General features: G+C 40.0%; 1 non-coding gene across 1 annotated transcript; it reads left to right on the plus strand.

The window, feature by feature from the left end:
* The first annotated feature begins 4,329 nt into the window (after window positions 1-4,329).
* Window positions 4,330-4,436, plus strand: LOC112760717 (small nucleolar RNA R71). Its single transcript, XR_003181145.1, has one exon. It is a non-coding gene; the product is annotated as a small nucleolar RNA R71 (small nucleolar RNA).
* Window positions 4,437-17,180: the final 12,744 nt, after the last annotated feature.

Below are 17,180 nucleotides of genomic sequence, written 5' to 3' on the forward strand. Positions count from 1 at the left end.
CTCAAGTCTCTTTCCCCCATACATACACACCACAGGCACATGGTTTGTTATTTTCTTTCTTGAGACCTTGGTGTCCAGCACCTCTTTGGGTTACTAAGCATTCTGTAGCAAAGGTTACTCTTGATAGTGGACTTTCAACTGATAATCCCGGGTTAGTTAACCCAAGTTACCAAATGATAAGGCACCCCTAAGAGCTTATTCATCCAAGTAAATCCCTTACACAGGAACACCACAGACACTTCCCTCAAGATTCAAACCCTTGGTGCCTAGCCTTATTTCTTACTCTTTTTCTTTTATTCTTAACTTTCATTTTTCTTTTCCTTTTCTTTTATTGGGATCTTGTTATTTGGCTAGTCTCATGGGGTGTGTTTTAAGCATATGATTCAGGACAGATAGTTGCCTTCCCACCTTATTGGTGAACCAACTTAGCTAATCTATTATCACACCATAAAATTAGGAACTTACTCCACAACTTGAACTTCCCTCTGGTCTTTGATAACACACATTCTCTTTTTATTTGATTAAAAAGGAGGCAAGCAACACAATAAGCAAGATGGAATTGAAAACAGGAAATTTGACTAGCAATCACAGACCTAAGCAATGAGAATACTAAAAACAGAATTGAAAATCCTAAACTACCATGGAAGCATGTTCTATTTCATACATGATTTTCCTTATTTAAAACTTGAAAAAGATGGGACAATGAGGGAACTCCACCACCTTTTACTCATGTGGTTGCCCCTGCTCTCCTTCTTGTTTGTCCTCTTTGTGTCTACTTGTGCTTCCTTGCATCCGTGCTAGTCTGGCTCTTTTCCAGTCTTCAAGTGCCTTCTTTACTGATTTATGACTCTTCTCAACCCTTACTCTTTCATCTCGTGCTAACTCATCCTTCACTTCGTCATATTTTGTGATTCCCGGATGTACATTAGGTAGCTGTCCAACTAAGTATCCAAGCCTTGCTAGCATGTTTACATGATTTCCACTTTCACTCATGTAAACCCCTTCAGAGAATGCCCTGTGCTCGTCAAAGAGTTCTGCTCGTTCTATTTGTTTTCGATGCATCTCATGTATGTGTGCACCCTGATGTGCTTGGATGTTGATTAGCTTCTGGACAGATTCTTGTTGTTCATTTTGCCTTTGTTCTATCCTGTGGAAAGATTCACCCCATTGTTTTCCTTGTTCCAATTGCTGCTCCATCATTTACTTCTGCCACTCCCCTTGTTGATTCGTCCATCTAGAAAATGATTATTCTTGGCGGTTCATCATTTGTAGCTGGAGTTCCTTCTGTGCCTCTTGATTTTCCCAATATTGCCTAGATAAGCCATCAATAGCTTCTTGTAATTGGTGCATGTTCAAGGTGGCTGGGGCTTGCTCTTCTAGGTCTTGTCCTTCTACTACTTGATGGGCTGGCCTCTTCCTAGGCTTCGGTTGAGGTAGGGGAGATGCAACAGCATTCATCCGTCAGACCGTAATTGGAATGCCCTCTTTTATCCACTCGGGGTCTTCGTCTTCAAACACCACCCCAGCCCTGTCGCATAGTCGGAAGATAGTGCTGGGGTAGCCTAACTTTCCTCTAGAATCGCTATTCTCGGCCTTCTTCCTAATGCCTTGGGCTATGAGTTCATGAACCTTGATCTCTCCTCCTTTGAGTATACAGTGCACCATTGTGGCTCTCTTGAGATTCACCTCTGAGTTGTTCCCGGCGGGGAGGATGGATCTTCTTACAATTGTCCATCAATTTTCCTACGAAACAAGAAAAAGTGTAATTGTTAATTGTGTGGATAGTGGCGGCAAAAAAAAATGGGAACAACTACCACTTTTTTTTAGTTTTTGTTTATAACTAACTAAGTAGTATTCATGAATGCCAACCAACTGATTAACTGAATATCCATGTATGCAACATTGGCAACACCAAACTTAGTTTGGTGCCATGTGGTGTAAAAGATTTGTTCAAGGCCCCTAAGAGTGACATGATGTGGGTTACATTCATGTTCTCTTAGTGTGCCTTGAACACCAAACTTGTTCCTCACTATATGTTGCACACAATGATTCATTCAAGTGCATATCAAGTTGATTTGAATTTCATGAACCTTGATTTATTAACTATTTTTAAATGCATGTAAAACATGGGTTGCCTCCCATGAAGCGCTTCTTTAGCGTCACTAGCTTGACGTTATGCCTTTATCAGGGTGGTTGGTAGTGCTTCAAGTCCTCTCCCCTTGCAGTAAATCTATCTCCATTGGCTTCATCAAGGATCTCCACATGTTCTAAGGAGAGGACTCTGTTGATGGTAAAAACTTTAGGTAGCTGAGATGGGATGGTGGGGAGATTGGGGGGAATGGTTGGGAAGTAAGCTGAGATTACTTTATCCCCTGGAGAGAAATCCTCTGTAGGGATCTTCTTGTTCCTCCACCTCATTGGAACCTTCTTCTTTGTTCCTTTTGATGTTGCCTTGCTCTTTGTGACCTCCTCTTCCAAATAGGTTTTGTTGCTGGTCTCATAAGCTCTGGTGGTTTAGGTTCCTCCTGATTTTCTTTGAGCTGTGACAGCTGCTAATTGCCTTGTTCCCCAACTAAGGAGATTTCCAGATGTGCTGGTTGTGCTTCAGTACTTGTTTCTTCCTTCAGTATCTCACTGTGATCTTTGCTTGGTTCTTTGTTCTCTTGATCTGTTTCTTGTGAGGGCTTGAAAACATTGAAGGTGAGTTGTTCATCATGGATCCTCAAAATTAGCTCCCCTCGCTCCACATCTTTAAGTGCTCTGGCTGTAGCCAGGAATGGTCTTCCCAATATGATTGGGTGCAGGTGACTCTCTTCCATGTCCCAGATGACAAAGTCTGTGGGCAGGAAGTATTTTCCAACCTTCACTAGCACATTTTCAACCACTCCTACTACTTGTTTTTGAGTTTTGTCAGCCAGCCTGATAACTACATCTGTGGGTATTATCTCATTGATCTGTAGCCTTTTCATAAGTGATAAAGGCATTAAGTTGATGCTTGCTCCCAGATCGCAAAGTCTTTTATCAAACATTATTTCTCCTATGGCACAGGGGATGTAGAAACTCCCTGGGTCCTTCCTCTTTGTAGGCAGCTCTGGTTGAATGAGAGCACTGCACTCCTTATTCATCACTATAGTTTGTCCTCCCTTGAGTGAGCTTTTTTTGGTCAGCAGTTCCTTCATATACTTAATGTATGAGGGCATTTGTTGGAGGGCCTTGATGAATGGTATGTTTACGTGGAGAGATGCAAACATGTCAAAAAACCTTGAGTATAGTCTCTTCTTTACACAGCCATTTAGTAATTGGGGAAAGGGTGCATAGAGTCTCAGCAGCTCCTTCTGTATCAGCTCCTTCTGTGTAATTATGGTTTCTTGATGATTCTCCCCATGCTTTCCTGCTGAAGTGTCTTCAGGTTGTTCTAATGGGTTGTTCAGCTCTTCCTCAGTCTCCTTATCACTTATAGTAACCATCTTGCAATCTTCCCATCTGACTTTCTTTGCTTCACCTCTCGGATTTTTCTCTGTGTCACTTAGGAAGCTATCAGTAGGTTTGGGGATCTTCTCAGATAAGTATCCCACTTGAAATTCCAGCCTCTTGATGGTTTCTCCCTGTTTCTTGATATTGGCTTGCACCTTCTCTTTGAATACCTTGTTATCTTGAATCTCTTTGCATATGCTTTCAAGTATATTCTCAATCCTTGAGAGTCTATCTTCAGATGATGATGAGTTGAGGTTGGATGGGTGAGTTGGGTTATTTTGGTTTTGGTATGGATGTGGAGAGGTGTTGTTAGGGTGGTGTTGATATGATCTCTGTGTGGAATGTTGGTGAGCTGCATGGTTGTTGGGGTTGTAACGTCTCTGATCTTGGCTTTGATCTTGTTGATTTTCCCACCCAAAGTTTGGGTGATTCCTCTAACCAGGGTTGTAGGTCTTGGAGTATGGATCATGGGTCTGCCTGGGTGAGTTTCCAATGTAGTTGGCTTGTTCTTGCTCATCCTCTGCCTCTGCATTTACTCCCTCTTGGGTTGCTGATGAGGTGGTGATTGCTACTACTTGGTTCCTCTCCATCTTCTTGGTGAGGTCAGCCAGCTGCTTGGTGATAAGCTTGTTTTGGGCCAGCAGTGCATCCACATTGTTTAGCTCCATCACTCCTCTAGTGTTGCCTCTTTCAGAAGCATAGAAATAGTCATTCTCTGCTACAGTCTCAATGACATCTATGGCTTCTTCAATGGTCTTCTTCTTGTTCAGAGATCCCCCTGATGAGTGGTCTACTGCCTTCTTTGATTCATAAGAAACACCTTCATAGAAAATGTGCAGCTGCACCCATTCATTGAACATATATGGTGGGCACCTTCTTGTCAGGTCCTTAAACCTCTCCCATGCTTCATATAGAGTCTCACCATCTTGCTGCCTGAAGGTTTGCACCTCAGCTCTTAGCCTGTTGATCCGTTGAGGAGGATAGAATCTTGCCAAGAACTTGTTTACCACATCTTCCCAGGTTGCTATACTCTCCTTTGGGAAGGATTCCAGCCATTTAGATGCCTTGTCCTTGAGTGAAAAAGGGAACAGAAGTAGTCTATAGGTGTCAGGATGAACACCATTAGACTTCACAGTATCACATATCCTCAGGAAGGTGGTTAGATGTTGATTGGGGTCTTCTTGGACACCTCCTCCGAATGAACAATTGTTCTGAACAAGGGTGATGAGCTATGGCTTTAGTTCAAAGTTGTTGGCATGTATGGTTGGCCTTTGGATGCTACTTCCACAATTTACTGGGTTTGGATTGATGTACGAACCCATAACTCTTCTCTCTTACCTAGCATGATTTGCTAGACCTTCTCTGCCATGGTTGTGAGCCTCTTCTTCATGATGGTTCTCCATATTCTCGTCCATATCTGGTTCAAAGTACTCCTCCTCTTCCTCAGTACCAACTACTCTCTTTCCTCTTGCTTCCTTCCTTAATCTAAGGAAGGTCCTCTCAGGTTCAGAATCAAAGGAAGTTGAAGCCCCGCTTCTTCTCCCTGTCATACAACCAACAAGGCACAAGCAAGGAAATAGATGCAGAAAGTAATTTCTACAGAAATGCTGTTACTGTGAGTGATGCAATATATCAAACAGTTAGTGGGTTAGTGGACTGAATTGTAAACAACTAAGAAAATGGGTAGGGGGAAGGGAAGAGAATAACTGAATAGAAAGTAAATTACTCAAATGAACTTAAATCAAACAAAAGAAAAAAAATGATCAATCTAGTTATCCTCCAATTTAATCATTGTTAATACAAAATCAATCCCCGGCAACGGCACCATAAACTTGATGCACGGAAACTTGTCTCTCAACAATTTTCCTTCGGCAAGTATACCGAATTGTCGTCATGTAAAAACTCACAATAGAGTGAGGTCGAATCCCACAGGGATTGATTGGTCAAGCAACTTTAATTAGAGGAATGTTCTAGTTGAGCGAAGCAGAATTTGATTTGAGCTTTGCAGAAAGTTAAATGGCGGGAAAGTAAATAGCAGAAAATGTAAATTACTGGAAATAAAGAGCTGAATGTAAATGGCGGAAAGTAAATTGTAGAATCTTAAATGGGAATGGGGAAGATGCTCATAAAAGTAAATTGCAGAAATTAAAGGGAATGGGTAAGATCAGCAATGGGGAATTCATTGGGCTTAGGAGATGTTGCATTCTCTGGATCAAGTTCATTTTCATCTCTTCCTCAATCAATGCGTTCATTGATATCCTTGGCAATCTTAAGTGATCGAATTACAATTCCTTGTAATCCAATCTCTCAAATCTTGATCAATAGCCAATTCCTTGGTCAATTGCTCATGAGAAGAGATGAAGTATGGTCACTGATTATACCACATGCATTCCCAAATTAAGTGTTGGTAGAATTATAGTCACCATATCCATCCAACCCCAATTTGGTCCAACATGAGAAAGCATTTCTAGCATGATCTCTTCATTCCTCTTCCAAGGTTCAGAAGAGATCCAAGTGTGAATAGCTTCTTTTCCAAGATAACTACCCAATTGGATGAAGATTGAAAGCTTTCTAGTAAAATCAAGAGAAAAGATAGAAGAAGAATAATGAAAACTAATATTAATCCATCAAATTACAACAGAGCTCCCTAACCCAATGAAAGGGGTTTAGTTGTTCATAGCTCTGGAAATCGAAAACAAAGATGGAAAATACATTATGAAAAGTAAAACTAGAAGTGTAGAGAAAGTAAAATTATACAGAGAGTAGTTCTCCAATTTCCAACTTTACCAAAAAAGTTTCTTTCTAATTCAAAATTATCCCTATATATACTACTCTTCTGATCTTCTAGTTGGTTCTTCAAGTCTTGGATATGGGCCTTTGGATCTTGAGTTTGAATCAGTTATCCTCTAGTTTAAATCAAGAGAAAGTGTGAAGTAGGCAGGGTGTTTAGCTCAGGACGTTAGTGGTGTTAACATTAAGTGAGAGTGTAGGTTTGAGAACGTTAGTGACAATCACCTTTTTCACTAACGTTCCTAACCCAGGGATGATCCACGTTAACTTCAACGTTAGTGGCACCAACGTGACCACTAACGTTGCCTCTTGGTCCTTCGCACACGTTATTGGGACTCACCTTTTCCAATAACGTTGAGAGTCCTCCCTTCCCCCTACGTTAGCATCCACGTTAAATTAGTTAACGTGGCTCTTAACGTAGGCTTGCCAATCCTTCGAGAACATTAGTGATACTTACCTTTGTCACTAAAGTTCCAAGATGCCCCTACTTCCCACGTTAGAGTCCACGTTAACTAGGTTAACGTGGCTTCTAACGTGGTGTTGATAGCCATCTCCAACGTTAGTGACAAAGGTAAGTGTCACTAACGTTGGCGATCACTTGCTTTCTCCACGTTAGCTTCCACGTTAACTAAGTTAATGTGGCAACTAACGTGGCTTATTGTGGCTTGTCCAACGTTAGTGACAAAGGTGAGTGTCACTAACGTTGGCTTCTCTTTTGCTTTCCAACGTTAGAGTCCACGTTAACTGAGTTAACGTGGCTCTTAACGTGGCCACTTATGAGTTTGGTCCAACGTTAGTGACAAAGGTGAGTGTCACTAACGTTGGCCTTATTTCTTTCTTCCACGTTAGAGTTCACGTTAACTTAGTTAACGTGACTCTTAACGTGGGCTATTATGGCTTTCGAAGACGTTATTGGCGATTACTTTTCTCATTAACGTTGCAAGTTAGCTCCCATTCCACGTTAGTGGTCTAGTTAGACTAACGTGGCTGTTAACGTGGTTCTTCCTTGTTTCCTTTGTCCTGAAATCAATCAATAAAGTGCATCAAAGTTCTAATCCAAGTCATGAGACATGCATCATCCAATTTGTCATATAATTCATGCAAAATTCTCATGAAATCATGTAAAGTGCACCATGTTTGCTTGAATCAAGATTTAAGTGAAATTTTACCCAAAACTTGCTTATTTTCTAAGAAAATGCATGAAACTACCCTAAAACAGTAAAGAAAAGGTCAGTGAAACTGGCCAAAATGCCCTGGCATCATCCACCTCGGCCTGCTCAAAGGCATCAGTATCACCTGTCTTCGGCCTACAAGTAAGGGCATCCTCAATATCATGCTCAGTGATGGGCACCTGAACACCTCTAACCAGGACCGAGTCTAGGGTGTGACAGAAGAAGTTGCAATAGAATTTCTGCACCCAAGACCGGTTCACCCGGCTAAGCTCTCGATCCACAAAGTCCAAACCCATCCTCTCAATGCGGTGATTAATTGTTTGTCTCCGATCAGATGGAAGGACCAGCTGCTTTTCAACGTTCAAGTTCTTTGAGTTATAGCTCGGGAACAGAAGTTCACAGTAGAGATTCGGGAACTTGACTAAATCCTGGGCAGGAAGGGATTGGTTCGCCCTCTCCACCTCATCAATAGGATTTTTCGAATAATCCACATAAGGGGAGAAAGGGGAATCTGAGGCCCTTTTCCTCTTTCTGGAGGTGACCTTGCCTTTCCCTTTAGCTGACATCCTGAAAATTAGAATAGAACAAAGTATAAGCAATTAAACAAGCAGCAAGAAGCAAGGGAAAGCATATTCAGGATGTAAGGTAAATGGCAAGTAATCATGATGTGAACTAAAATTGGAAGCTTGAAATGCAAGTAAGCACAAAAGACATATCCATAAACCAAGAATCAAGTAACTCAAGCAATGTAGCATAAGGCTTATGCATTAGGCATATTCATCATCACACCTCAAAAGAATAGTTAGAGAGTTAGATGGATTGAAAAGTGAGGTTAGTAGGTTAGACAAGTTAGAGAGTTAGAAAAAAGAAGAAAAACAAAATTGAAAGTTAGTGGTATGATGGAGAATAGCCTAAGTAGCAGAAAAATGCAGAATGGGTACAACAAGCATGTTCATATACATGAGGGGAGGGCAGTCATTGATGATGAAATATGGAATTGCAAGAAAAGTAGTTAATTGAAACAAGTCATCAATCAGTTCTTTGGCCATCGGTTTTTTTTTTTTTTGCAAAAATTGATGTTGTAAGTTTGAAATGCATGTAGTGTAACACCAACCAAGATAGCAATATATTGAGTGAAGATGAGTTACACAAGCAAAATGCACCAATCGTTGCTAATGCATGAACCAATTCCATAAAATAGCAAGATAGACTGAATGAGGAGGGAAGCACAAGATAAGGGCATTCGGTAATCTTGAAAAATGGAAACAAGGAATGGTTCAAAGTAAGTCACAGGAAACGTATGAAATATGGAAAACTGACCCAAGGATACCTAAGAATTAAACTTGATGTAGCTTGGTGAATAAGCAATTTCAAAGCCAACAAGTTCAATCATAAGCAAGATGTTTGAAAGCAAAGCAATTCTAGAAAATTGGGCAGCATTTCGGCAGTAATTCGGACGTTTCCGGGCAGCAACTAACAGTAGGAAAGACATATGAATCCAAAAAAAAACAAGAAGCATAAACAAATAGCAGCAAAAAGGCAGTATACATGATGATAAGTGGGATGAACAAAACCAGGCAGCAACAACAGAATCAAAAAATAAGAAATGCAGCAGGCAGTAAAGTATAAAGAATGCGTCACAGCAAAATGATCAACACCACTCAGCAAGCAGTCAATATATGCACAATTAGGTAAACAGATATGGCGCAATCATCAGGCCTAGAATCCTCTATCCAGAACCTAATTACCTAACAGCAGATATTTCTATCTAACCTAGAAATCAAAATCAAATCCTAACTAACTAATAAGGGCTAACAGCAACTAATAACAGAAGCAGACTAAGAAAAGGAAATAGAGCGGGAGTGAAGGTTGGTAACCTGGGATGCAGGGCAGAAATGGGGAAATGGGAAGGCAATAGGGATGAGGCAGGGCAGAAACATAGTGGCCGCCTCAGATGGTGGTGGCAGCGACCCCACGGCGACGCAACAGGAGCCGGCGCGGTGGCAGTTGAGGGAAGAATTGAGAGGGTGAGGAAGTGAGAGGAAGAAGGAATGAGTTATGAAGAGAGAGAATGGGGGTGAGGAAAGGGAAGAAAGCGGCGACGGCGGCGGCGTGGCCGGCGGAGGTGACTGGGGAGAAGAGGGGGTTCAGAAGAAGGAGTTAGAGAAGAAAAAGGGTGAAAGGGAGCGCCTGCACGAGTGTTCGTCGCGCCTTAGGGTTATCCTAATTTTGGAACTGACGCGGGCGCGCACAGTGCGCGTCCGCGTGCCTTGATGGATATAGGGATGGACGCGGGAGCGTCTTGTGCACTCATGCATGGCTGGAAGAATTAGCAAGCACGCGTACGCGTATTGTATGCGTGTGCATGCGAAGGGTTGGGCTGAGGGCTCAGTGCTGGCCTAGCACCAGCACAACTGTCTGCACGAAGTATGGGCTGGGGCCAGCCGCATAGGGACGCGTATGCGCAATGTGTGCTTCCGCGTGCTTGGCCATCTGGTCTAGTTGTGCGCAAGCGCGACGTGCGCGCTCACGTGTGCCCTCCATCGCTGCATGGACGCGCACGCGTACCGTGTGCGTCCGCGTGGGTCGAGTTGGGCTAAAGGCTCAACGTTTTCACAAGAGGGACCCAACTCTCTGGAAAATCTATGGTGTTGCATCCGCTCATGGACGCGTGCGCGTACAGCGTGCGCGCGCGTCTTCCCCCCCCCCCCCCCTCCCCCCTTTTTATATATATATTTGAAACATAGAAATAGAATTTGACACTCTCCTAACATATAGACACTCTAAAGTAACTAAAATTCAGATTTAACAAAAATCTTTAACAACAACTTGCACTTCAAGTAACCTATTTTAACAACAAGTTAAACTAATCAAAACACACTATAACCTATCGATCAAAACAAAATGTATAAGAGTGTATTAAAGAAGAAAACTACCTATGATGGCAACTCAAATCACTTATTAGGTATACATACAAGAGAATGGAAAGAGTTTACCATGGTGGGGTGTCACCCACCTAGCACTTTTATTTATTGTCCTTAAGTTGGACTTATGGGGAGCTTCATATCAAGGAGGCTTGTGCTTGAAGCTATCTTTGAACATCCACCAATGCTTGAATCTCCAATAAGCTCCATTCTTCAAAGTTAATATCTTCAAGCTTTGACGAAGTTCTTCACAAACCATGAGTTCCCAAATTTGATTTTCCTTGTGCGATCCGGGATCCCACACTTTGTTTTGACACCCGTCCTTGAGTTGGTCATCAATATTCCATCCGGGTGGCATGACCTTAGAATTCTCATAGAAGGTTCCAAATAACTTCCTAGACCTATGCAATTTGGTTCCACACCAACCATTGCTCTTGAATTTTGAGCTTGCATCCGTCATGAGCTTAGAATGATGTTCCCAACCACTACATAACTCTTTCCTACTCTTAACTCCACAAAGAGCTCTAAGTTGACCATCATTTTCAATCAAACCATATTCAAGTGAGAAAGTAAAGCTTAGGGATAAGAATTTTACCCACTTGAATGTTGTGTTGGATGGTGACTCGGGGAGGGAGACCTCCCCACACTTAGACAATGAGAGGTCTACTTCTTTAGGCTCTTCTTTAGTTGCTTCCACCTCTTCGCAAGCTTCTTCAATTTCAACCTTTCTCCTTTTATCACTTGGCTAGGTGTTGTCTTCAAGAACTTCAATTTCATGCCCAATGAGAGGTGATTCAATTTTGGATAGGAATTCATTGATGAATGAATTCATCTCTTGATCAACCTCTTCATATTCTTCAATTTCGATATACACCAATTCAACTTTTTTCCTTTTGTAGATTTCTTCCGATTCGCTCTCTTTCTCATTGCTCACCAAGGATATGGGAGGTTGTGCACATTCTTCTATAATTTCAACTTCATGTCCATTGGGAGAGGATTCAATTGTAGATAGGAATACATCCATGATTGAATCCATCTCTTGATAAGCCTCTTTCAAGTCTCCAACGATGATATGCCTTGGAGGTTGCGCACCATCCTCAACATCAACATCAAGCTTCTTGGAAGAATGCTCCATGATGCTACATTCCCTTGGACTTTCAACATCTCTTAAATCTTCAACCACTTCTTCCTTTTCTTTAATAGCCATAGGCTCCTCCAATTGTTCTAACACAAAGTGGCATCCCTCATCACCCACCGAAGTTTCCAATCTCTCCTTCATGCTATGCTCTTCAATTGATTCTTCACATGTGGTTATAGAAGCAGCTTGAGTGTTCAAGCATTGGTAGGCTAAAGTATGCACTACCTTGGTCAAGTTAGTCAAAAACTCTAGCGTGTTCCTTTGCATATCCGCTTGTCCTTGAAGTAGCAAGGTGAGAGAGTCATCTATTTGAGCTTGGGGTGGATAGGAGGGTTCATAATTTTGAAGAGAGGGTTCATAGTAGGAAGGTGGTTCTTCTTGGTAAGGGTATGGAGACAGTGTGCATTGAGGTGGTTCATGGTAGTAGTCATGATAAGGTTGTGGTGGTTGTAGAAGTTCTTGCTCATAATGGTCATAAGAATATGGTATGGGTGATTGGTCATATGATGGATATGGATCATAGGAAGGTGTTTGGTAATGAGAGGCTTGTGAGAATGCTTGAGGTTCATGTTGAGGATAAGAGTTATAGGCATATGATGGTGGTAATTGCTTTTCACATAAAGTTCCACCATAGCCATTGAATTGACATGTATTAGGATGGTGATTATACCTATAAGTATCCAGAGGTTGTTGCCAATAGGAGTGATTAATTTCTTGAGGGTCCTCCCATCTTTGTTGGTTCCATCCATAATGAGTGTCATCATTGAAGTCCACATTTCTTACAACACAATTAGGACCAAACCCATAGCCAAGTTAGAGTTCATGGTAGCAAAAACAAAAATAGAAGGAACAAAAACAAGAGGATAAAATCTAGCTACTAAATCAAACAAGCAAAATATTCACAATATTCACATATATACAATAACCAATAATATAACACCATTGCAATTCTCCGGCAACGGCACTGATAAACCACTATTTTATGGTTTATCTTGTGCTCAATTGAGTGGATTTTATCAATCTTTCATACACTTATTCATATGATTTGCATGAGTTTACGTTTTCCTTCCTGATTTTGTGCTATGATTAAAAACATGCTTCTTTGGTCTTAATTTTGATATGTTTAATCTTCTCTTATTACCATTCGATGCCTTGATATGTGTGTTAAGTGTTTTCAGAGATTACAGGGCAGGAATGGCTTAAAGGATGGAAAGGAAGCATGCAAAAGTGGAAGGAATACAAGAAGTTGAAGGAACTGCAAAGCTGTCAGCCTGACCCTCTCGCACTAAAACGACCATAACTTGAGCTACAGAGGTCCAAATGATGCGGTTTCAGTTGCATTAAAAACTAACGTTCGGAACTTCGATTTGATATATAATTTGCCATAGTGGCCGTACAGCTAGGAGACGCGAATGCGTGCTCCACGTGGGCACATTGCAGTGACGAAAATTAGCGTGGCAGATTTCGCAATCAGCGATTTCTTGGCTATTTCAGACCCAGTTTCAAGCCCAGAAAACACAAATTAAAGGCTGCAAAGTAGAGAAATGAAGGGGGACGATGAATAATTCACTTTCTATAATTTAGATATAGTTTTTAGAGAGAGAAGTTCTCTCCTCTCTCTTAGGATTAGGATTAGGATTTATATTAGGATTTAGGATTTCAACTTCTTCTCAGGTTCTATATTCCTTTTATATTTTTATTTATGCTAATGCTTTTATTCGTATCTAACTCATGTTACCAATTTGGCTTATGAATTCTTTATGTTTAGATTGATTTTCTTAATTAATATAATTTGAGGTATTTTCAGATTCGATATTGCTTGCTTTATTTATATGAATGCTTTTAATTTAATTTAGATGTTTTCTCCCTTTTGGCTCTGGTTAAGTAATTGGTGACGCTTGAGTTATCAAATAAAGCAGTGGTTGAAATTGGGAGTTGCTGATTAATTTGAGTTCTAATAACTCTAGCCTTTCCAAAGGAAAGACTAGTACTTGAAGACGAAATTAATTAGTCCACTTGACTCAACTAAGCGGGATTAAAACCCAATTCTCATCACCATTGATAAGGATAACTAGGATAGGAATTCCAGTTCTCATACCTTGCCAAGAGTTTTATTAATTATTAATTTATTTTTCTTGTCAATTAAATTACTTGTTCAAACCTTTTAAAAACCCAGAACTCTACCTTTTACATAGATAATAATGAGTCACACCTCCATGCAATTCCTTAAGAAGACGACCCGAGGTTTAAATACTCGGTTATCACTTTTATTGGGTTTGCTTAAGTGACAAACAAAACTTTTGTACGAAAGGATTTTCTGTTGGTTTAGAAACTATACTTACAATGCGATTACTTTTATTCTTTACCGATAGAAAAACCTGATCGTCAGGCGCCATTTTGATGAGAGGACTTTTGATGGTTTAGAATTTCACAAATGAAGTCTCGTTGCAAGTATAGTTTCTAAGCCAACACTAATCCTTTCATACAAAAATTTTGTTAGTCACTAAAACAAACCCCTAAATTTATAAACCGAAGTATTGGAACCTCGGGTCGTTCTCCCTAGGAATTACAATAAAGTGTTCTTGTTATTGGTTATGGAGTGTGTTTGGGGTTTTTGGGATAAGAGACATGAAATGTAAATGGCAATGAAAATAAACTAACAACTAGAAAAGCTCTTGGCAAGATTATGACAACTAGAAGTCCTATCCTAGTTATCCTCCTCCATTATGATCATAAATTGTCCATTGCTACCACTTAGTTAACCTCTAACCATGGAGGAAAGTCAAGTGGATGAATCAACTTGATTCCATAAATCCTAGCCAACTCCCAAGGGAAAGACTAGCTTTAGTGGTATCCAAATCAATTAGCAACTTCTAATTATCAATCAACAAAGGAATTAAATAACTCAAGCGTCACTAATTACTCCACCTAGGCCAAGAGGAACAAAATCTACACTAAAATCCAACCAAGCATTTCATCAAACACTTGGAAGGTACTAAAGAGAAGCATAGTAAATAGATAACAACAATAAAATCTAACAACAATTATTGCAAAGAACTAATAACAACAATTAAAGGAAACAAGATCTACATGAATTACCTCAAATTGCATTAAAAGAAAATAGAATGAATAAGAGTAGATCTACAAACAAAATAGAAGAAAGAAATAACAACAATAGAAGAATGATGAATGTAACAACATAAAATTGAAAGGTAGAAGAAGAGGAAAGCATGAATTGAAACCTAGATCTAAATTATTGAACTAAACCTAATCCTAATTCTAATCCTAGAGAGAAGTGAGAGCTTTTCTCTCTAAAACTAAAACTAAACTAGCCTAATGTGTGTTATGATAGATGATCCCCCTTCTCCCCTCAATTCTTGGTCCTTTTTGAGTGTTTTTTGGCGCCAAAGTTGACTTGTATTGGGCCTTGCAGGCCTTCAGAATTCACTGGCCACGATTTCATTAAAAAATCATAAATCAACACCGACGCGTACGCGCACAGCACGCGTATGCGTCCCTGTGCGATTTCGCAAAGTGCACGTAAGCGCGGGCAAACTTTAGCTCAAGCTTTTTGTCCTCTCTTGCTCTTTGCCATTCCTTCTTTCTTCAACCCTCTTCAAAGCTCTTTTCACCTATCATCAATCAATCAAAAACATCAAAGCTATGCTCAAAATCATGAGATTGTTTCTCTTTCATAATATATGACAATTATAGCACAAAATCTCATGAAAATGCATTAATTTATCCATGGTTGATTGAATCAAAGGAAACATGAAATTCTACCCAATTGGCTTACTTATGGCTCAAGAAAGTGCATAAAATCTATTGAAAACAAAAGAAAAAGACTAGTGAAACTAGGCTAAGATGACTTGTCATCACAACACCAAACTTAAAGCTTGCTTGTCCCCAAGCAAGAAAAGAATTATGCTCAAAGGTTTTTCAATTAGAATGGATTTGAAGAATTACATGTACTATCCTGTGAGTGAAGTGATTAAGTGACAGTGGGGTGAACTCTAAATTATATGCTCATGCAAGGGCTTCAGTGCTTACTAGTCCCTACATCTTGGGGGTCTTAGGTCTTAGAACTTTCATCCAAATAATATCATGGAGATGTCTCTATAGGTAATCACCTTGAAGCAGCTTATAGTTTCTGTGCTTTGGCCGTGACTCTAAGTGTCATGTCTCAAAGCGGCTCTTTAGATAAGCTTTCAATCAATACTCCTAAACCAGTTGGTTTTAAGGTATTAGGTGTTGAAGCAACCCTTAGAATTTACTTGCTCAAGCCTCTCTCTTTGACACAGTTCGACCACAAGCATTTACTAGGATAATAACTCTTTGAGTTCTTGTTTCTTTCTTCTTTTCTGCCTAGTAATTGATGCTCAGAGCCTTGGGTCATGTTCTCTTTGTTTTTATATCTTCTTTATTTTCTTTTGTTTGCTGCTTCTTGGATCAATAAATGTTCGAAAATCTCCACAATACTTCTTTAAACTCTATGTTCTGTCTATGAGCTCCCATGCAAGTTTTCATAAGCATGCAACCTCAATGCATAATCACACAACCAGAACCACCACTTCTCTTAACCTTTTACTTGCCTCAAAATTGTTTAATTCCTCAATCCTTCTTTTCAAAGAACTATCATGCGGTGCCCCTTTTTTTTTTTGAAATCCTGAGTGCACGCAAGTTTGAAAAGTGTAATGTTGTGAAAAATCAAGCATCTTTAATTATTGAATTACAGAAAAATTATACTATGTAGACAGGCAGGGGTATTATATCACTTTCAATCATAGCAGTATTTGATATAAAATAATCACTGAACAATACAACCTTTTGGAATTTACTTGCTGTCCTCCTCCTCATCATCATCATTGCTGGTCTTCACATCCCTCTTTCATCTCTTTGATTGATAATACTTAATCTTTCCAAAAGTTTGCATGGTGCTCTGCAGTGATATTGAAAGTTGCTTGTTCCCCAAGCACTTAAAAAAATTGGTTAGCATGCATGATTTATTTGTGGGCCTTTGAACTTACTTTGGTGTGGGAACACCAAACTTAGTACCTTGCCAATGGTTCTCATGCATCAGATTAACCATGTGTGAAACTCTTTTTTTCTTTTTCAAAAGCAATAAAACTAAAAACTTAGGAAACAGTAGAATAGTTAACTAGTTTATCTAAATGCTTGAAGCTAGCATTATGCAGAAGGTGAGAATACATTTTATGATGGGATTTTGGTGGAACACCAAACTTAGAATCCTTCATTCTCCTTTATATTGTTTTGGTGTGCAACACCAAACTTAGCTTCTTGCAATATAGATAGAGCTAATTAACCTTCTTTTATTAAAATAGCTATGAAAGGAAAACTACCTCAGGTTGGGTTGCCTCCCAACAAAGTGCTTCTTTATTGTCACTAGCTTGACATCTTTCATCCTCTGATCATGGAAGCTGAGGCTTCTATTGCCTTTGGTTTCCTCCTCTTACTGTGGGCTTTTCCTTGATGATTGCTTCTTTTCCCATAGCCCTCTTCTCACTTGCCTCTATGATCGCTTTACATTTCTCACACCTGGCAACTTTCTCATTGTCTTTCAGGTTGTCTTCAGTGACTCTGGGGGACGTAATTGCCTTCTCCTTAGCCATTTCTGCAAGGTGCTTAGCCAGTTGTGCCATTTGCCTCTCAAGTCCTCTTATT

This window comes from Arachis hypogaea, chromosome 16, assembly GCF_003086295.3.
Source record: "Arachis hypogaea cultivar Tifrunner chromosome 16, arahy.Tifrunner.gnm2.J5K5, whole genome shotgun sequence".
Classification (NCBI taxonomy): Eukaryota; Viridiplantae; Streptophyta; class Magnoliopsida; order Fabales; family Fabaceae; genus Arachis; species Arachis hypogaea.